The sequence below is a fragment of the Palaemon carinicauda genome, chromosome 2, assembly GCF_036898095.1.
Source record: "Palaemon carinicauda isolate YSFRI2023 chromosome 2, ASM3689809v2, whole genome shotgun sequence".
In the NCBI taxonomy this organism is placed as follows: Eukaryota; Metazoa; Arthropoda; class Malacostraca; order Decapoda; family Palaemonidae; genus Palaemon; species Palaemon carinicauda.
This window is the reverse complement of record NC_090726.1, coordinates 155,194,282-155,214,399: the sequence shown is the minus strand read 5'-3', so window position 1 is coordinate 155,214,399 and position 20,118 is coordinate 155,194,282.

Genomic DNA, 20,118 nt, shown 5'->3' with positions numbered 1-20,118 from the left:
TGTATTAATATGTGTTCCGCAGGCATATTCTCGTTAGATTGCTTTTTTTTTGCGATCTCGCTTCTTGAACATTGCTCAGTCTACTTATATGAAACAAGTAGGATCCCTCCATTATATTTTACCTTCATCATTATCATCATCTCCTCTTACGGCAATTGACACAAAAGGCCTCGGTTAGATTTTGCCAGTCGTTTTTTATATTGTGCTTTTAAATCAATACTTCTCCATATATTAACTACTTCACGCTTCATAGTCCTCAGCCATGTAGATCTGGGTCTTCTAGCTTTTCTAGTGCCTTGTGGAGCACCGTTAAAAGTTTGGTGAACTACAGTAATCTCTCATATCATATTTTAAGAAACTAGGCGTTGTAAGGGGTCACAAAATAACAGTGTATCGATTATCCATTTTTTCCTTAGTGTTTCGTTTTATTTTCACTACCTTCTTTTAAAATTAAGGCTTCTCGTAACCCAAAGAATTACTAAGTATTTAAAGGTTCCCTTCTGGGAACTGTTCAGTGATCATGATGTAATTGAAATCTGGCAGATGAACGTACATGTGTTGTGGTTTAATTTCTTTGCATACAAGTGTACGCAACCCGTCAAAAATGACAGCTAAATATTTAGATAGATATATTGGATGCACTCGATAGATATACTGACACACACATTCATTCCATCCCACCCCCTCCAATTTTCCTCTGGGGGTACCCCCTCTTACTGGAGTAGTTACAGTCTGACAATGCCGCTGTGTGTGACCGGCTATGTATATATATATATATATATATATATATATATATATATATATATATATATATATATGTATATATATATACAGTATATATATACACACACACACATATATATATATATATATATATAGATATATATATATATATATATGTATGTATATATCTATCTATCTGTATATATATATATATATATATATATATATATATATATATATTTATTTATTTATTTACTAGGAAATATTAAAATTCCATCGACATTATATTGATGATACATAAAATTACGGTCATTGTTGTTTCATGTCGATGACAATTAATTTACCATATATCCAGCTGAATGGCTGGATTGCATAGTCAACTATTTAGAATAAGTACATTATATTTAATTGTATTGCAGAAAGCCATTTCAACTTATCATGAAAAGTTTTCAGCATAAAACACATTCCCCTTAGAATTAAATTAGGATTTGGGACTCAGTTACTGGGGGAAAATGTTTTAAAGATACTATGTTAAGTTTAGGAAACTCACAATCTAATGCTGCTGTTTTCTATCTGAAGCTTATGACGTTTTCTATTGTTGTTAGATCAGAATAGAATAGTCGGGGTGTAGATGTAACTTATAATGCATATGGAATTTTTTCATATTATAATTCTTCCATCTGTTTATGACAGAGTTTTGTAAAGTATATGCATTCTTTTTTATTTCTTTTACAATTGCGTACCTATTTACAATAGATTGAAAGTAACTTCTTGATAGTGTATTTGTTCTTATTAGGTGTTGCATCTGATTTGGAGTTCCCGTTATGATAAAAGAACTTAAAACTTTAATTTCAATACATCTTCATTCTAGTATTTTGGTAATATTTAGGATAATTTCACATTACAATTGTGCACATTCCTGTACAATTACTGTTGACGAACGCGTGTAAGAACAAAAATACTGCATATTCTTGTAGAATACGAAATATATTAATGATTTCGTAGTTAGTAGATAATATGTATGAAATGTAAGCCCAATGATTTTAGAATACATTTATTCAACGGCCAAGAAATCCTGGCTACTATTTTAATATAAAGCATATAGAGCTAATTTCTCTTATCCCTTTTTTATTTCTCATTTTCATTTCTCTCTCATTCTAAAATGGAAATTGGAACACACGCCCTCTTTTATGAGTCTCATTCTGAATCGCCATTTTTATTCTGCGTGAAATAAATCCTCCCTGCTGTTCCTTATGTTAAAGAATCTGATGAGTTTGTGGATGAAATATGGGGCCATTTCTTTAATTGTACGCTGTTCACTCACACCTTCAGGTGGCGTAGTTGCTCTAGTAATACTGGCAATTACGACGCCACATAACTCGCGCAATGGAACTCTCTATTCTTATTAGTCTCGCTCTGATAACTCTCGATATTAATTCACCGGTGTTGAATGTGACAGCATTCTCTTCTTGTTTATTTCTCTTATTTTATTTCTTTATTTTATTCATCACTATATTTTTTTGTGCTATGGATCGTACCTCCGGGGTATGTCTAGATAGGAGAATTTAATTGACGGACGAAAATAGTTTTGTTATAAATCCACATTATTCTGTTGCATTATTCAGTCTTTTTTTTTTTTTTTTTTTTTTTTTTTTTTTTTTTTTTTTATAAATGTTATATTCATCCATCTAGTCCATTTTTCATCTAGATTTGGACTGCGATTGAGGATGAATTTGATTCTGAATCAGCCATCCGCCTTTTCATTTAAGAAGTATGTATTTAGAAAATGTTAATCATCCGTTAGGAGAGTACGGCTGTTGTGTTTACTTCTTCAAATGTTCCGCTGTAGGTACTCCACGTACTGACTAAAGCATTAGACCACCTCTACTGATTGGATGGCTAACCGTATCCGTTCACTGCAACCATGGCCGTCCGATCACCCAAGTTGAATTTTGTTTGGTCAGGTAATTTCGTGGATGAATGGCCTCGATAGAGCACAAGAAGCTAGCGGCATCTACGTGCATGGGTACATCTTGGTGAGAGCAATGGGTGGCAATGTCAGTTTTAACCCTTACCTAGACAGTTTACTTGGAAATGGTTGAGTGCGAAACTCGAGAGCAAAGCTCCTTTATTTGAATAGTAAGATTACCTAGAAAAAAAAATCAAAGTTTTTCATAATTCTGGTAATGATAAAAGTCAGAATGATGATAAAAGTGGTGACAGTTGTAATAAGTTTTTGTATGAAGTTTAAAGTGACTGTAAGGCTGAAATATCTCTCTCTCTCTCTCTCTCTCTCTCTCTCTCTCTCTCTCTCTCTCTCTCTCTCTCTCTCTCTCTTGTTACAATTATCTTTCCTAGGTTCATCAGTTGAGTGGTAAAAGTATAAAAAGACCTTGAAAGAGACTGTTTACTTGCGTTCCTTTTTGTCTGGTCACGCATATATATATATATATATATATATATATATATATATATATATATTCATACATTTATTAATACGGGCCGTGTTCGCGGAGACTTCCACTGTCTGGATCACGGTTCAGTTCCGGCCCATTTTTTATATAACACACCGGAACAATGATTTACCGTACCATCGAGCTCGGTTAAGGGATCTGTAAGTCAGGACTAATAGCTGAAAATGGCCTACTGTACAGTGGCCGAGTGGTTCAACGCATAGCCTGCAGATCTGTGGGAACGTGATCGATCCTAGATTATCGTTCACAAGTCCACCCAATTGTACAGGAGTGCCAACATCTGCTGGGGTTATGAAAAAATAAGTGAACCTAACAACCTCTTCCCAAAGAACTCAACATTCTGCCGTCTCCACTTGAAGGGGAAAAAGGGATAATGAAAAAATGTATGCGTTTTATGCATGTATCTATATATATATATATATATATATATATATATATATATATATATATATACAGTATATATATATATATATATATATATATATACAGTATATACGGAGATATATATATGTGCGGATCTATAATTAAGATAATTAGAAATTTCAGCGAAAATAATTAAATTAGATAATAATAGAATGATAAAATTATATTATATTGTGTATTAGGACGATTAAGATTTCTAAACCAACATTTGAATTAATAGCTTATTCTGTTATCATCTCTCTCAAAATACACACCGATTTACCGGTGTAATGAATGGTGGCTGGTCACAGACATAAAACAAGGCGATAAAGACTGTAATTCTTCCTTATGTGTCGAACCAAGGACATTTTAGTGATAAGCTTCTTCGCAACGGTTTCATAAAAAAAGAAGAATTTTGAAAATGAATCTTCATCAAAACATGAACAGGATCGACTAATTTTTCATTCCCCTTAGTTCAAAGCATGAACAGAATCGTCTTTTTTACCCCCTCTTCATCAAAGCATCAACAGGATTGTCTTTTTTTTTACCTCCTCTTCATCAAAACATCAACAGTATCGTCTATTTTTTAGCCCTTCTTCATCAAAGCATCAACAGGATCATCAATTTTTGTTACCCCATCTTAATTAAAGCTTCAAGAGGATTGCCTATTTTTTTTTACCCTCTCTTCATCAAAGCATCAACAGGATTGTCTATAATTTTTACCCCCTTTCCATCAAAGCATCAACACGATTGTCTATTTTTTACTCTCCATCAAGTTATGAACAGAATCCTCCTTTTTTAAAAACCCTCTTTGTCAAGTGTTAATAGGGTCGTTTATTTTTAACCCCTCTTCATCAAAGCATCGACAGGATCGTCTATTTTTAATCCCTCTTCATCAAAGCATCGACAGGATCGTCTATTTTTTTACCCTCCTTAAAAATAAGAAAAAGATAGTCTATTTTTTTGCCACCTCTTCCTCAAAGCAAGAACAGGATCATCTATTTTTAACCCCGTCTTCAATCAAGCATCATCTGGAGCGACTATTTGTTTACCCTTCTTAATCATGCAGGAACAGGATCGTCTATTTTTTACCCCTCTCCATCAAAGCACCAACAAGATTTACTATTTTTACCCCCTCTTCATCAAAACATCAACAGGATCGTCTATTTTTTTAGCCTCTCATCATCAAAGCATCAGCGGGAATGTCTATTTTTTAACCCCCTCTCCATCAAAGCATTAACCGTATCGTCTATCTTTTTTAATCCCCACTTCATCAAAGCATCAACAGGGTTGTCAATTTTTAAAATCTCCTCTTCATTAAAGCATCAACAGGATCGTCTATTTTTTAAATCCCCCTTCATTAAAGCAGCATCAACGGGATTGTCTATTTTTTTCCACTTCTTCATCTAAACATCCACAGGATCGTCTATCTTTTTAATTCCTTCTTCATTGAAGCATCAACGGGATCGTCTATTTTTTACCTCTTCTTCATCCAAACATTCATAGGATCATCTTTTTTTTTTACCCCCTCTTCATCAAAACATCAACTGGATCGTCTATTTTATTAATACCCTCTTCATTAAAGCGTGGGCAGGATCGTCTACTTTTGTTCATTCTTCATTAAAGCATCACCGGGATCGTCTATTTTTTTTAATTCTCTCTTCATTAAAGCATCAACAGGATCGTCTATCCATCCTTACACAGACAGCATGAATTTTGGTATTTGATTCATAATTCCTTGCATAAGCAATATCATGTGGCAACCGCTGACCTCAAATGAAATTGGCTTTAACGCCATTTAAGGGAACATACCTTCCCCTCCCCCCCCTCACTATTGACAAACACTTTTATCGGCCGCGTGGATGCCATCAGCGTAATAAATTTCTGTCCTAATGTATTGAGGGGAAAACCAATTTCATTATATTACCTTTTATTTTTTGGTGTTTGATATTAGAATTTTTCAAAGCTAATTTGACGTGATTAATAGTAATATCTCGTTATCAAATGAAAATATGTTTTATATGTTATAGATACACATGTGTTGAAATAAGTTTTTTTTTTCTTTTTTTAAATGATTGCATTTCATTGTGTTTTCTAAGCTTTAAAAATCATATATTTTTTTTTTTGTCAGTGATTAGACACATCAAATGAAGCTGTAAACAACACTAGTTTAGGCTCCATTATTTAGAAATATCTGTTGTTCGTTTACCTAGTACATAAGACTGTCGTAACTCTCTCTCTCTCTCTCTCTCTCTCTCTCTCTCTCTCTCTCTCTCTCTATGGCGAATGATTAATGCGGATGAAGATTAAATGAGGCATTCTCCTGTTTTACCTCTTAATTGACATCACTCGATCTACAGGATGTTTCCACCGTCACGGCTTCATCACTTATTCATCTTCCCTTTATTCGCCATCTCCAACCCGTCGCTCATTCATTTGCACTCTTTCCATGCATTATTCATCGATCCATTGTTCATTGGAATCAGTACATGTTCTCATCAGATTACTAATGCACACATGTCATTTAGGACGTTTCACTGTTTTGACTCTTTACGGAGCGCCACAACTTGCCATCTCCGGATTAGCCTTTCGTTGAATATTTTAGACGCCTGCTTCGGTAAATTGAGTAATATGACAAGATGGTTATGATAATGGAATTCATTATTATTATTATTATTATTATTATTATTATTATTATTATTATTGTTGTTGTTGTTGTTGTTGTTGTTGTTGTTGTCATTGTCATTATTATTATTATTATTATTATTATTATTATTATTATTATTATTATTATTATTATTATTATTATCATTATTATTATTATTATTATTATTATTATTATCACCATCTTCATGATATGAGATTTTTATCGTCGCTATATGATAATCCATTTAGAGCTTGACTTTATTCACAGGTTAGGTGTTACTAATTACAAACCTTTACTTTGATTCAAGTAAAATTCCATTGTAATAATGAGGACTAAAAGTGAAAACGGGAGCATTATAGAAATTTTCGTAATGCCTGCTATGAGTAGCTGTCTTAAACATTTTACTTTTGCGCTCTTTATATCACATATTTTCATTTTCACATACTACCTGAAGATTCCATATCAAGGTTCTAAATTTTGTAATAATCAGAATTTTTGGAAATTTGTTTCTTGTTTCGTTAATTCAAATCTAAAGGGAGATAAATACTAGGAGAGAATTATATGATTAAAAAGTTTGTCGAATTTTAATTTAAACGTTTTGTGTAGGTTTATGTTAGGATTATTTTATAATATTTGTATATTCATGAAAGAGTGAAGTAAAGTGATTTTATCAAGGTTTCAAATGAAAACTTTCAATCGCTACTGTCTGAAAATTTCAATTCGAACTCCCAATTATTACGACTAACTAGGCCGCTTATGAATGACTGAGGCCAATGCCCTAGCTAGCAGGACAATGCCCTAGAGACTAGCCTTCTATACATATGATTAGCGTCCAAGACCCCTTTCCACCCAACCTAGGACCAGGTATTGCCAGGCAGTGGCTGCTGACGACTCAATAGTTAGACCAATAGGCTTCCATTATGAGGTAAGGATGGTGAGGTTGCAAGTTTGCAGACACTAAAAGAAACTATCGAGCTTGAGTGATGCTCGAACCCCAGTCCGGCATATAACCAGACAGGGACGTTTCCAATAGACTGCTGTGTGATAACTAATGGCATCTGGACTTAGACTATATACTTGGCAATATTCATCACATAAATTGATAATTTTAACCAGGGAAGCTTGAAAGCGATTATATTTAATCCCATCATGGTACAGCTCACTAAACTGGCTTTGAGCTCTTGGGATGTTAAGATTTCTCCTTGCTTAAATCTTTTGATGCTTTTTTGGTCAAAATAGTAAGAGATGTTGACTGACATGAGAAGCAGGATTAAGTCTATAACCAAAATTACTCAACTTCGGCGTAGGAGAACGTTTTTCCTCGTAATCTGTAGTTATCTTGTTTTTCTAATAGTTTTTGTTTGCTAGCCCCGGTAACTATTGTAAAAATTGTAGGTTTTGGCCTCTAACGAGGATGAGTATTGACAAAAATATGGATATGTTTGATTATGCAACTCATTATTTGTGTTTCTAGCTAGATAAAGCCAACATCATTATTTGAAATGTCGATGTGCTGTCTGCCGTTATTATTATTATTATTATTATTATTATTATTATTATTATTATTATTATTATTATTATTATTATTATTAATACTTGCTAAGCGACAACCGTATTTGGAAAAGCAGGATGTTATAAGCCCAAGGGCTCTAATAGGGAAAATAGCCCAGTGAGGAAAGGAGATAAACTATGAAAGAAGTAACGAACAACTAAGATAAAATATTTCAAGAACAGTAACCACTTTAAAATAAATCTTTCACATATTAACTATAAAAACTTTAAAAAATAAGAGGAAGAGATATAAGGTAGAATAGTGTGCCCGATTGTACCCTCAAGCAAGAGCGGGGAAATTACCCAGTCGAATGAGTCATTAGGTATTTTGATATGAATCTGAAATGAAATTTCATAATCCTCTTTTCTTAAGAAGGGGATGGCGATATTCTACCTAAAATGTATGTATCTGAAAAGCTTATGATTGAAAGTCTTTCCGTAATGTTTAATGTCCAAAAGAACTTTAGTTTTCAATTGTAAGTTCAATATAAATATAACTACTGTATATCTATATCTCGATTTACTGGTATTGAGGGGTTAAGGGCATAAAGACCTTCTATGTTGAAAATGGTATGGTCGAAAATTACTTGAATTCTATCCTGTTGCTGCCTATTTTCCTAATCTAATTTATAAATTCAATAAACAATTAAGGCAAAGAGGTATAATTACTCTATCCATCTCTGTCTAAATTCTAAAATTTATCTACTAAACTCTCTCTCTCTCTCTCTCTCTCTCTCTCTCTCTCTCTCTCTCTCTCTCTCTCTCTCTCTCTCTCAATACTGAAGTTGAATTATTTGTCTCAGTCTTATATTGAAATTAAAAGTTTTCCTTTTGTTAAACTCTCAAACACTCACCCACACACATCTCTCTCTCTCTCTCTCTCTCTCTCTCTCTCTCTCTCTCTCTCTCTCTCTCTCTCTCTCTCTCTCTCTCTCTCTCTCACACAAACAAACACGCATACATCTTCGTACAAAACTGATCAATTGGTGCTTGTTTTCTTTCTGCGTGGGTTTGATCTGACAGTCACAAAGCAAATTATCTAGATATGAATTTAGGACTGAATAAATCCTAAATGGATTATAGAAATACTCGCTCTTTCTTGTATTTGAATTGTCATACAATGCAGGATAGACTAAGTGTAACAAATTTACCTCAGTGGCATTTATCTGACTGTTAAGCTTCTCTATAGCTCGGATTTTCGTTCGTTCTTCAGTACTACATACAGCTATTAACTGTGCTATGTTGGACATCAGTAGGGGTGAGAAAATGGATAGAGTAAGCTCTATAATTTAATCTATATTTTAGTAACATTTTAGAGCTTACTCTATTCATTTTGCTCCCCCTACTGATGTCCAACACGAAACAGTTACTGGCGGTATGCCGTATTGAAGAAAGAAAGAAAAATCAAGCTATTGAGAAACTCAACAGCAACATGAATGTAAGCAAGATAAATGCCACTGAGGCAGCAATCTTTTTTAATGAAACATGCTTAAAAGAAAGGTCTACCACCAGAATATAGTAAATCTAATTATAAGTATATGAAAATGACTATGCGTTTATATTTTTACTCTAATTGTTGCTCTGAGGAAATATCTCCCATTTAGAATTATCACTATTTAGAAGTAGTCCCGCCCAGAAGTAACCTCATGCAGGTACCCGCGTGTAAAAGTAACCTCATCCAGAGGTAACCCTATCTCTAAATAAACCCATCCCAAAGAACCACCATATCCAGATTGACCTTCCTCCGCCCTCCTTTATCCCCCGATTGATATCCATGACGTCGAAGGTTAGAATCAATCCTTCACGATGCTTGATGCGAGTCCCTCACATTGATGTGCGTTTCTCCATCTAGTGATGGATCAGGTCGACTGTCATTCGCAATTGCCGGGAAGGTGATGGATGTATTTCCCTCACCATTGTCTTGGCAACTGAAATCATAACATTATAGATGGAACGTAGTTCATTCCATTGCGGTTCTATCTAGCCATTTTCCAGACCCCATAAGAAATGGATTCTATGGTAATAGCATCATGCGCTCTCTCACGTACGGCGAGACCGCATAGGTTTTTGTCAGGTCGCTCTCTTTCTTTTTCTTACTTCTGCAGAAGAAAGTAGCGGGGAAATGGGATTTTCTCTTTTCGTATATCCGTATCTCAAGCTTTGAAATTTTTTTCAAACGAAATTATGTAACTTAACTTTTTTTTCAAAGATTTTATGTATTTTTTTTCAAAAGAACTTATGTAATTCTTCGTTTTTTTTTTCTTTTTTGTCATTATTTTACTAAAATGGTTGCCGATATATTTGCTTACTATTTATATATTATGACGTGTTCTCCATAGCCTAAATCCTAAGATTGTGAATTTCCCTTGTTTTAAGGCTCCATACATTTGGTCTTAAGCGAATAAATTTAATATTTTTACGTGTAGATTTTGTCATTATTATTATTATTATTATTATTATTATTATTATTATTATTATTATTATTATTATTATTATTATTATTATTATTATTATTATTATTTTACTTATCCTAAATGCTCAATATAGCCAAGGTCCCAGCTCTTGTTGAATGTTTAGATTTTTATGTTATTTTTATTTTTATTTTTTTTATTTTTATTCTTCCTCTAGATAAACGAATCCCTCTCTCGGTTACGTTCGAACTTAAACCTCAGATTTCTCTCTTTTTGATAGAATTACACTATCGCTCCTACTCTTATTGCAATTGTTTTTATTGCATTGAAATCAGCAGATCTTTCATCTGTCATCTGGCCTTTAATGAACAATTTTTCCTTTGCATTCTTGACTTTTATTTGCAGAAATTTAATTTCTTTTAAGTGAGTAGTTGCAGCTATTATTATTATTATTATTATTATTATTATTATTTTTGTTGTTGTTGTTGTTGCTGTTGTTGTTGTTTTTGTTGTTGTTGTTGTTGTTGTTGTTGTTGTTGTTGTTATTACTTATTATTATTATTTATTTATTATTATGTATTATTTATTATTTATTATTCATAATTATTTATTTTTTATTTATTATTTATTAATCATTTTTATTATATATTTTCTATTATTTATTATTATTTCTTTATTTATTATATATTATTTAATATATATTATTTATTTTGTATTATTTATTATTTATTTCTTATTTTTCTATTTTTATTTATATTTTATTATTAATTATTTATTATTTATTATTAACTCTGCTGAAACCTCCGTTTGTGTGCCGTTGTTGTAAGCCGATACCTCAAAAATGAAATAACTAGAATGCGACTTAATTCGTTGCCGATTTTACTTAAAAGGTTTTAACATAAATATAGTCAAGTTTTTACTTAGGTATAGTCAGTTTTTACATAGGTATAATCAGGTTCTTACTTAGGTATAGTCAGTTTTTACATAGGTATAATCAGGTTCTTACTTAGGTATAATCAGTTTTTACATAGGTATAATCAGGTTCTTACTTAGGTATAGTCAGTTTTTACATAGGTATAATCAGGTTCTTACTTAGGTATAGTCAGTTTTTACATAGGTATAATCAGGTTCTTACTTAGGTATAGTCAGTTTTTACATAGGTATAATCAGGTTTTTACTTAGGTATAGTCAGTTTTTACATAGGTATAGTCAGGTTTTTACTTAGGTATAGTCAGTTTTTACATAGGTATAGTCAGGTTTTTACTTAGGTATAGTCAGTTTTTACATAGGTATAGTCAGGTTTTTACTTAGGTATAGTTAGGTTTTTATTTAGATATAGTCAGGTTTTTACTTAGGTATAGTTAGGTTTTTATTTAGGTATAGTCGGGTTTTTACTTAGGTATAGTCAGGTTTTTATTTAGGTATAGTCAGGTTTTTACTTAGGTATAGTTAGGTTTTTATTCAGGTATATTCGGGTTTTTACTTAGGTATAGTTAGGTTTTTATTTAGGTATAGTCAGGTTTTTACTTAGGTATAGTTAGGTTTTTATTTAGATATAGTCAGGTTTTTACATAGGTATAGTTAGGTTTTTATTCAGGTATAGTCAGGTTTCTACTTAGGTATAGTTAGGTTTTTATTTAGGTATAGTCAGATTTTTACTTAGGTATAGTTACGTTTTTATTTAGGTATAGTCAGGTTTTTACTTAGGTATAGTTAGGTTTTTATTTAGGTATAGTCAGGTTTTTACTTAGGTATACTCACTACAGTAAGCATATCTGAGAAGTTTCATCAGATTCCATTCGTCAGTTTTCATGACATGTAGCTAATACACAACCGTATAGACACAGGTAGGAAATTCTTATATCAAATACTTAACTAGCTACTTGTACTAGTTATATTTTGGTTTCATAGACGTGCGCTGAGCTGATTATCTTCATTATTATTATTATTATTATTATTATTATTATTATTATTATTATTATTATTATTATTATTATTATTATTATTATTATTATTATTATTATTATTATTATTATTCTTGTTGTTGTTTTGATTGTTTTTGTTGTTCGAAGTATACCGTTCTCAACAGGCAAACTTCTTTTATGTTTAAACTGCTTTTCCCTCTTTAGTTGGTCATTCCACGTATTTCTATTTGACATATTCAATGTTAAAAGAAAAACAAATTAGTATATTGATGAAATCATCAGTGTTTTCATAATGATTAAACTGATGTGAGAATGACATCGCTTTTTTAAAAGTCAAAAAGTTGGATAAATTCTCTACATGCAATGCCGATTTGTATGTTCCTATGTTGTATGTACAGGGTGGGCCAAAGTAGGGTTACAGGTAATACTTAGACATTTTATATTCACTAGGTATCTAAACATTATTTATATACATTAGATTTTTAACAAGGAATATTTAATCTCTCAAGTGCTCAAATTGTCCACCTTCAACTTTGCAATAACCTTCATATCTGTCCAAAACACACTGACAGGCACTGTAACCCTAATTTTGGCCCACACACACACACACACACACACACACACATATATATATATATATATATATATATATATATATATATATATATATATATATATATATATTTATATACACTGTATATATATATATATTTATATATATATATATATATATATATATATATATATATATATATATATATATATATATATTTATATACACTGTATATATATATATATATATATATATATATATATATATATATATATATATATATATATATATATACTGTATATGTGTGTGTGTGATATTGAAAATCGATTTTTTGCACTTTTCAATCAGGCTTCCTTCCATTTGACAATTTTAACTTCACATTAAGTTTTTGTAGTTAAGAGGAACTCTCTTTTTCATATAAGTCGGAAGGTTGTCTTCTGTCAATATTAAACTTGATAAAAACAAGTTCAGAAAGTAGCTTCAATTAAAAAATGAAACCAGAAGTTACAAAATTGAAACACCCGTTATTAATTAATCAATGACTCCCAATATATTACTTCAGTAGATTATTTGCAAGCCAATCGAATCTTTGCCGCAAAGACATTTACTATAGTTTTAATTACTGTGAAATGTTTTTATTTAGTATTAGGCTATTTCTATCAATATTGCTTCTTTAATCAGATAAGCATAAGATTAAGATTAATAAACCACATGTTGCAATGATCATATTACATACATCATCAACATCGTCTGAATCAAGTTGTTCTTGTCGGTCGGATTTTACCAACCAAATTCTCTTAGGTTTTGGGGAATTCTGAATTTTTTTCATATAAATTTTGACGTAACACTTGTAAGCCAGTTTTTACTTTCCTCCTATGATATTGCAGTCATAATTTTTTTTCCTTTTGTTTACTGCATTTTTCCGATCATTTTCTCTTGAAGAATACTATTCATGTTTTCTGACATCTCCCATTTTCACTTCTCTAGAATTTTGCATCTATTATTATTATTATTATTATTATTATTATTATTATTATTATTATTATTATTATTATTATTACGATTTGTTAATCACATTCTACAGAGACTGGTGTTTTAGAGTGTGAGTTTCCGGGTTACACCCAGCTTCCTTATAAATTCATCACTTTCCTCACTATGCTGTTATTATTATTATTATTATTATTATTATTATTATTATTATTATTGCTGTTGTAGTAGTAGTTATAGTAGTAGTAGTCAAAATCATAAAAAAAATTTTTCTGTTATGAATAGTCTTCAGATTAAGCACCGGAGATGTGGACGACGAAGGCGTGGTGCATTGCCGATGATAGAGGGGTTTTAAGGAAAGGGTTCGGGTGTGAGTTAGAAGTAGTAGAATCTAGACCTTTTGAAAGCCCCCTTGAGTAGAGGGGCTGTCCAACTTGTGGGTATGGCATCCATCACTTTGGCCTCTGTGGTTATCCGTAACCAACCCTTCATCATCTCCAGACGCTATGAGATTAACCTGGTGTCTAGGTTATGTGCCTAGCACAATATAGACCACCATACCGGTATGTTTCCTTGCCGATGGAAGATTCTCTCTCTCTCTCTCTCTCTCTCTCTCTCTCTCTCTCTCTCTCTCTCTCTCTCTCTCTCTCTCCACTTCATGGATAAAACTCATCCTCTCCTTCTCCTCATCACTGCAAAATCAGGTATATAATACAGACCATTAGCCGATACATTCTCAACAAATCATTCTCTCTCTCTCTCTCTCTCTCTCTCTCTCTCTCTCTCTCTCTCTCTCTCTCTCTCTCTCTCTCTCTCTCTCTCTCTCTCTCTCTAGCCATTTTTAAGATGATGAGAGGTGGAGCCTGATACTAATAAACACTGGGTGGATCTAAAGGAGCACACGCGTCTATGTTTTAGTCCATGTTTTGGAGCCTTTGAAGTGATGTGAGCTGCTTCTATGTATCTCGGATGATTGTTGGTACTTTAGGTTAATATCTAAGTTTTATTCGCTTTCGGATGGTTACGAGTTACGATTTGTTTCCTGTGGGTTTGAAATGTCTGTAATGGGTATGCAAATAGACCCTTACCGGAGGTTTCATATGTGATCATGGAGAGAATGACTGAAAATTATAATAGTTTTGACGGTCTTAGTTTTAAACGGGTTTTTTTTTTCCTTGCAGTTTATATGTGGTAAATCCAATGGTATACACAAGTCATTGTCCAAGTTTCGTAAGGTATCTCAGTAATAACCGTCCCGAGTGGAAAATCTTGATTTGTTAAATCTCTCTCTCTCTCTCTCTCTCTCTCTCTCTCTCTCTCTCTCTCTCTCTCTCTCTCTCTCTCTCTCTTTCTATATATATATATATATATATATATATATATATATGTGTGTGTATATATATATATATATATATATATATATATATATATATATATATATATATATACACATATATTTGGATCTCCTTTGCTGCCGATGATTTCTTGGGCTACGAGTAATATCCTGTTTGGGATTTCTGAATTTACTCGTCCGACACTAGTCACTCTTGTCCCTCCTCCAATTTTCATTAACACATTTCACTGCCCCCCCCCCCCCCCCTTCAACCCCAATCCCCAATCTTCTTCCATTCTTGACTAGCTCTGTAAATCCAAACAATTAAACTAATGAACCTGCGATAGTGTCAAGGGATGAGGCTCAAATTCATCAACTTTCGCCTGATTGTTTATTAAACTCACAAGCCTTTTTTTTTTCTTTTTATAATTTCGGACACGCATGGGCCCCTAAGTGCTCCAGGGCCGAGATGGTCATCGGGGGTGAAAAAAGTCAATTTTTCATTTTACCTTTTTTTATACTTCTTATTTCGGCATTTGTGCTCTTCAAGGAGCTTTATCATTTTGATTATGATGTCAAAGACAATATGGTAAAAAAGGGAAGGCAATAAATTGGCGTCTATTTCATCCCTTATAATCTATAAGCTTATCTAAGAGACAATAATTCTTCTTCGGACTGTTTTGTTTATTGTAGAGCGTACATTAGCTCAAATTACTCTTTTCATTAAGAATGAAAGGAACCGCACCCTGTAGGGGCATATTTATGCTCCTGTATAGATCATTATTAATGGGAATAATAGGAAGTGGTTCTAAATCTTATGATTAAAAATGCAAATTGCATCATGATAATTCCAATATCTAGTGCAACGTTTATTAAACCTTGGAGGCGAGGTGTGGAGTAGAGTTAATGGTACGGTTAAAAGCTAAGAGGCCAGGAGATCGGAAGGCGATGAACATCCGTTTCTCGAAAGTTACGAGTACTGGTGAGTGGTCTTGTGAGATTCACGATTTATTTTCACAATGGAATGTAGATTTTTTTTTTTGTTTTTTTTTTTTTTTTACTGACCGCGTGAATATCTAATGTTTTATGACGCTCATCTTTAACAAGGAAAGAAAATTTATTTAAAAGAATCTTTTAAGTGTTTTCAATACGTGGAAAGCTTTTCCTAGAGGTGGGTAGAATATAGAACTCAGGATTAATAGAGTCCTGATAGGACTGATCGATCTGTTTGGCTTAATATTTCGTAATTTGTAGACTATCGTGAATTGATAGCAGTAATGAACTACTCTCAATATAAAGGTCCGTTGCCTTTTGTTATTCATGATCCATGATTTTACGTTTTAAAGATGGGCTAATCAACTTCACTCGTTTTTAATCTTATTCTTTTACAATACAAAACACCTATTTTCTTTAGGCACACTCTCCGTGTTCACTATTTTATAATTCTATTTCAACACTCAGGTGACAGGGTTTATCAAATATTCATGTAAAATTTTTTTATCTATATTTGTGTGTGTGCAGAACAAAACCACGCTCAAACCCGATGCCCATCTATAAAGGGTTTTCAGCATCTGGTGAGCGGCTATAATTTTATCGCTAAGGCCTTATTGAGAAACCCCAAGGTTATACCCTTTGGCTCCACTCCATCCAAAAGGGAGAAAAGGCCAGCGGCAAGCCTTCAATGATGGTGTAAGAAGTGACAAATGTAACACTTTTTTTTTTTATACTTTTTTTTTTTTTTTTTTTTTTTTTTTTTTTGCAAAGAGGTTTCATCCTTTATTCAGCAGCGAAAGTATGAATATGGTAGTAACCGTTTTATAGTTTTCTCAAGAGTCATTTCCTTAGGGGAATTTGCTTGAAGTTGAATCCATGGACTTAAATAGACAAACCCACAAATTTACGCGCGCTTGCGTATTGTAAATGTAGTGCCGGGAAAAGAACTGTTACAGATCTGGCGGCCCTGTATACAAATGAAGGTAAAAACATACAGTAATAATGATTTATGTCATACAGAATGGTTGACTTAAAATTTGTAACAGAGACATAATAGAGAGACCACAGATCTTGCACAAATTAAAGGTAAACAAAGTGGTGGAGATTTACTGCTCAATTGAGTCTGAATAAATAATTGATTACCGATAGTAATAAAGGAATAGATCTCTATCTTAGAAGAGCATATTCATACCTGACAAGTTGTGATACGATTTGCAAATTGCGAACTTTTAAGCCATCGCTTTTAATGAGTCCTCCAAACCTTTTGCCTCTTACGATCTGAAATTCTCTTTGTTTTGTTAAAGTTTTCATAGTTTATATAGGAAATATTTATTTTAACGTTGTTACTGTTCTTAAGATATTTTATTTTTCCTTGTTTCCTTTCCTCACTGGGCTATTATCCCTTTTGGGGCCATTGGGCTTATAGCATCTTGCTTTTCCAACTAGTGTTGTAGCTTATCAAGTAATAATAATAATAATAATAATAATAATCCGTGTTCTCTAAGAAGGTTTTGAAAGGAGAGACAAGTGACATCAACTATGAAGAGAATTGCAGTATTGTTGTGATGTTTCAGGTTTTTTTTCTGAATACATAATTCAGGATAGTTTTTGTCAGTTCTTTATCCTCGACAAAAAAAGCGATATATATATATATATATATATATATATATATATATATATATATATATATATATATGTATATATATATATATGTATATATAATATATATATATATATATATATATATATATATATATATACATACATATATATATATATATATATATATATATATATATATATATATATATATATATATATATATTAATAATATATTTAACCTGAAACATAAGTCCCTTGAAGCTGAAATATTATATGGCAGGTTTGCACTTGATTTTTCAATTATATTTGTTCTTTTATAAAGGTAAATAAATGTATTAAAGAAAAAGGAATCGGGTGATTCACTCAGTAAGTGGAACAAATAGTAAACATTATATAGATATACACGGTCGGTATCCTAAGTATCCTATAGCCTACGATTCCTCTAATAGAGTATCTCATGAAATTTTTACGTTATTCTTGGTACTGGGATATCGGAATTTGCTTTGGTAGTTATTTCCCAATCAACATTCAAGATCTTATCGTCTTTATTGCTAACATTTATTCGTGGTCAGTTACGCATGTGTATAAATATCTGAGTCTTAGACAAATAAGGTAAGTATACAAGATTGCATGTGTCCAAATGGGTGGGCCTTCGAATGTCTCGAAATACATTGAAGTTTTGACCCTGCCAAAAGCATTCTTACCAATGTTATCATGCCCGGATGCATTTGCCTGTGTGTGGCAGAAGTTACAAGGGGTCATGATAAATCTGAAATCATTTCAATACCTGAACACTGCTATTTGGTTCTTTAGTATTTCGTATATTATTATTTTTTTTTTTTGTACTTCTAAAAGAAAATCTTATGCATTTTTTATAATGGTCTTAATTTACGTCTTCATCAGTTATGTCTTTATTTATAAGTGTATATTAAAAATAAGAAAATAAAAACTTGTTCGAAAGTGTAAATCATAGTATCTCTATAAACGTTAGCTATTCTACATTTTGAAATAATTCAGCCATAATACCGACTTTGCAATTATTTCAGTTATTTTTTTTTCTTATTTTTTTATTTTTACTTTGGAATTTTGTTCTGCTTTTATGTAAAGAAAAACAAATCATATGAATTAATTTCCACCTGTTTCAGATTGGTCTTTTCTTTGGTCACATCCTACGTGGAAAACCTTTTACTATAAAGCCTTTAATATTTTTGAAAATATCAAGATGCGCATACAGGCACACATAGGAAAACTTAATGCATAATAATATGCACTATTCCTAGTTTATTATAGTTCATCTTCTATTAGCATCAAGTATAAATTTATCTTTTGTCACCTAATTTGTTTCGAATTTTTTAAATCAGTTTATGTGTCGTCCCTCCATATACGAAGTATTTTAAACCAGTCCTCTGTTATTTGATACTAATTGATCGTTACTTTTTTTGTGTGTGTAGCGGCAAGTGGCCCGACTCTCAAACCGAAAAATGTCTGGTATCTCACTACCTCTAAAACAATTTAACGCTCATTATCGCCAGCAGGTTTTGTATTTAGATCATGGCATCGTATTTATTGTTTTCTTTCATACTAGATCGATTGCTTCGCTCTGTCGCTCCTGTGCGCATCTTTACATATACACGTGCATGTATGTATGAATGAATACCATAACTGGGGAGAGTCTATTACATATGAGTAAGGCCGTTGGTACTGGACTGAATAGTTACAGTTATGGTTAGAAGGTTAGAATAAAGAAATATGAAAGGTCCATTATTAAGTTGCTTAGGAATAGGTAATAGAGGTAAAATAGGTTTATATGCTTTTACATAGTTGCAAATTATTGTTATAGATTTCACACTTTCATAATTCCTGATTATATAACCCTCGGTAGTTGACGAATAATATATATATATATATATATATATATATATATATATATATATATATATATATATATATATATATATATATTATCTTCTTTCCCACCGCTATAACTACATTAAAGGGTCGGTTGCCTGGTGCCATAGCATCTAGCATGGTCAATAATCTGCAGAGGGATTTTGCGATCGGGTTGCCTCACAGCCATCAACCACAGTTATTGCCTGCGGGCCTAAGCCTCTAACTAAAAGACAGCAGTTTCCACAGTTGTCGGCAGTAGCACTAGCCTTTTGTTAAAAAGCTAGACAGCAGTTGACCTTTTAGTCGCTTACCACGATACGCAGGATATACAGTGATAGTATCCTTACACCCATACCACAGGTGTGTGTGTGTGTGTGTGTATGTCAGAAGTCCTTATTGTCATAATAATGCATTGTACAGTGCTACAAAAGAAATCACTATATATTTCAACCTGGTCTGAATTATATTTTGACTGGGAAAAGACTGAGTCATGGCCCTGCTTTAGCCTCAATCTACTTAATAGAATGAGTTCGAATCACATACAAAGGAAACTTTTGTTATTCATTTCCTTTTGGATTTTAAGGCTTTTGGTAGATAGGTGACCACCAATGAAATACAAACGCCGCC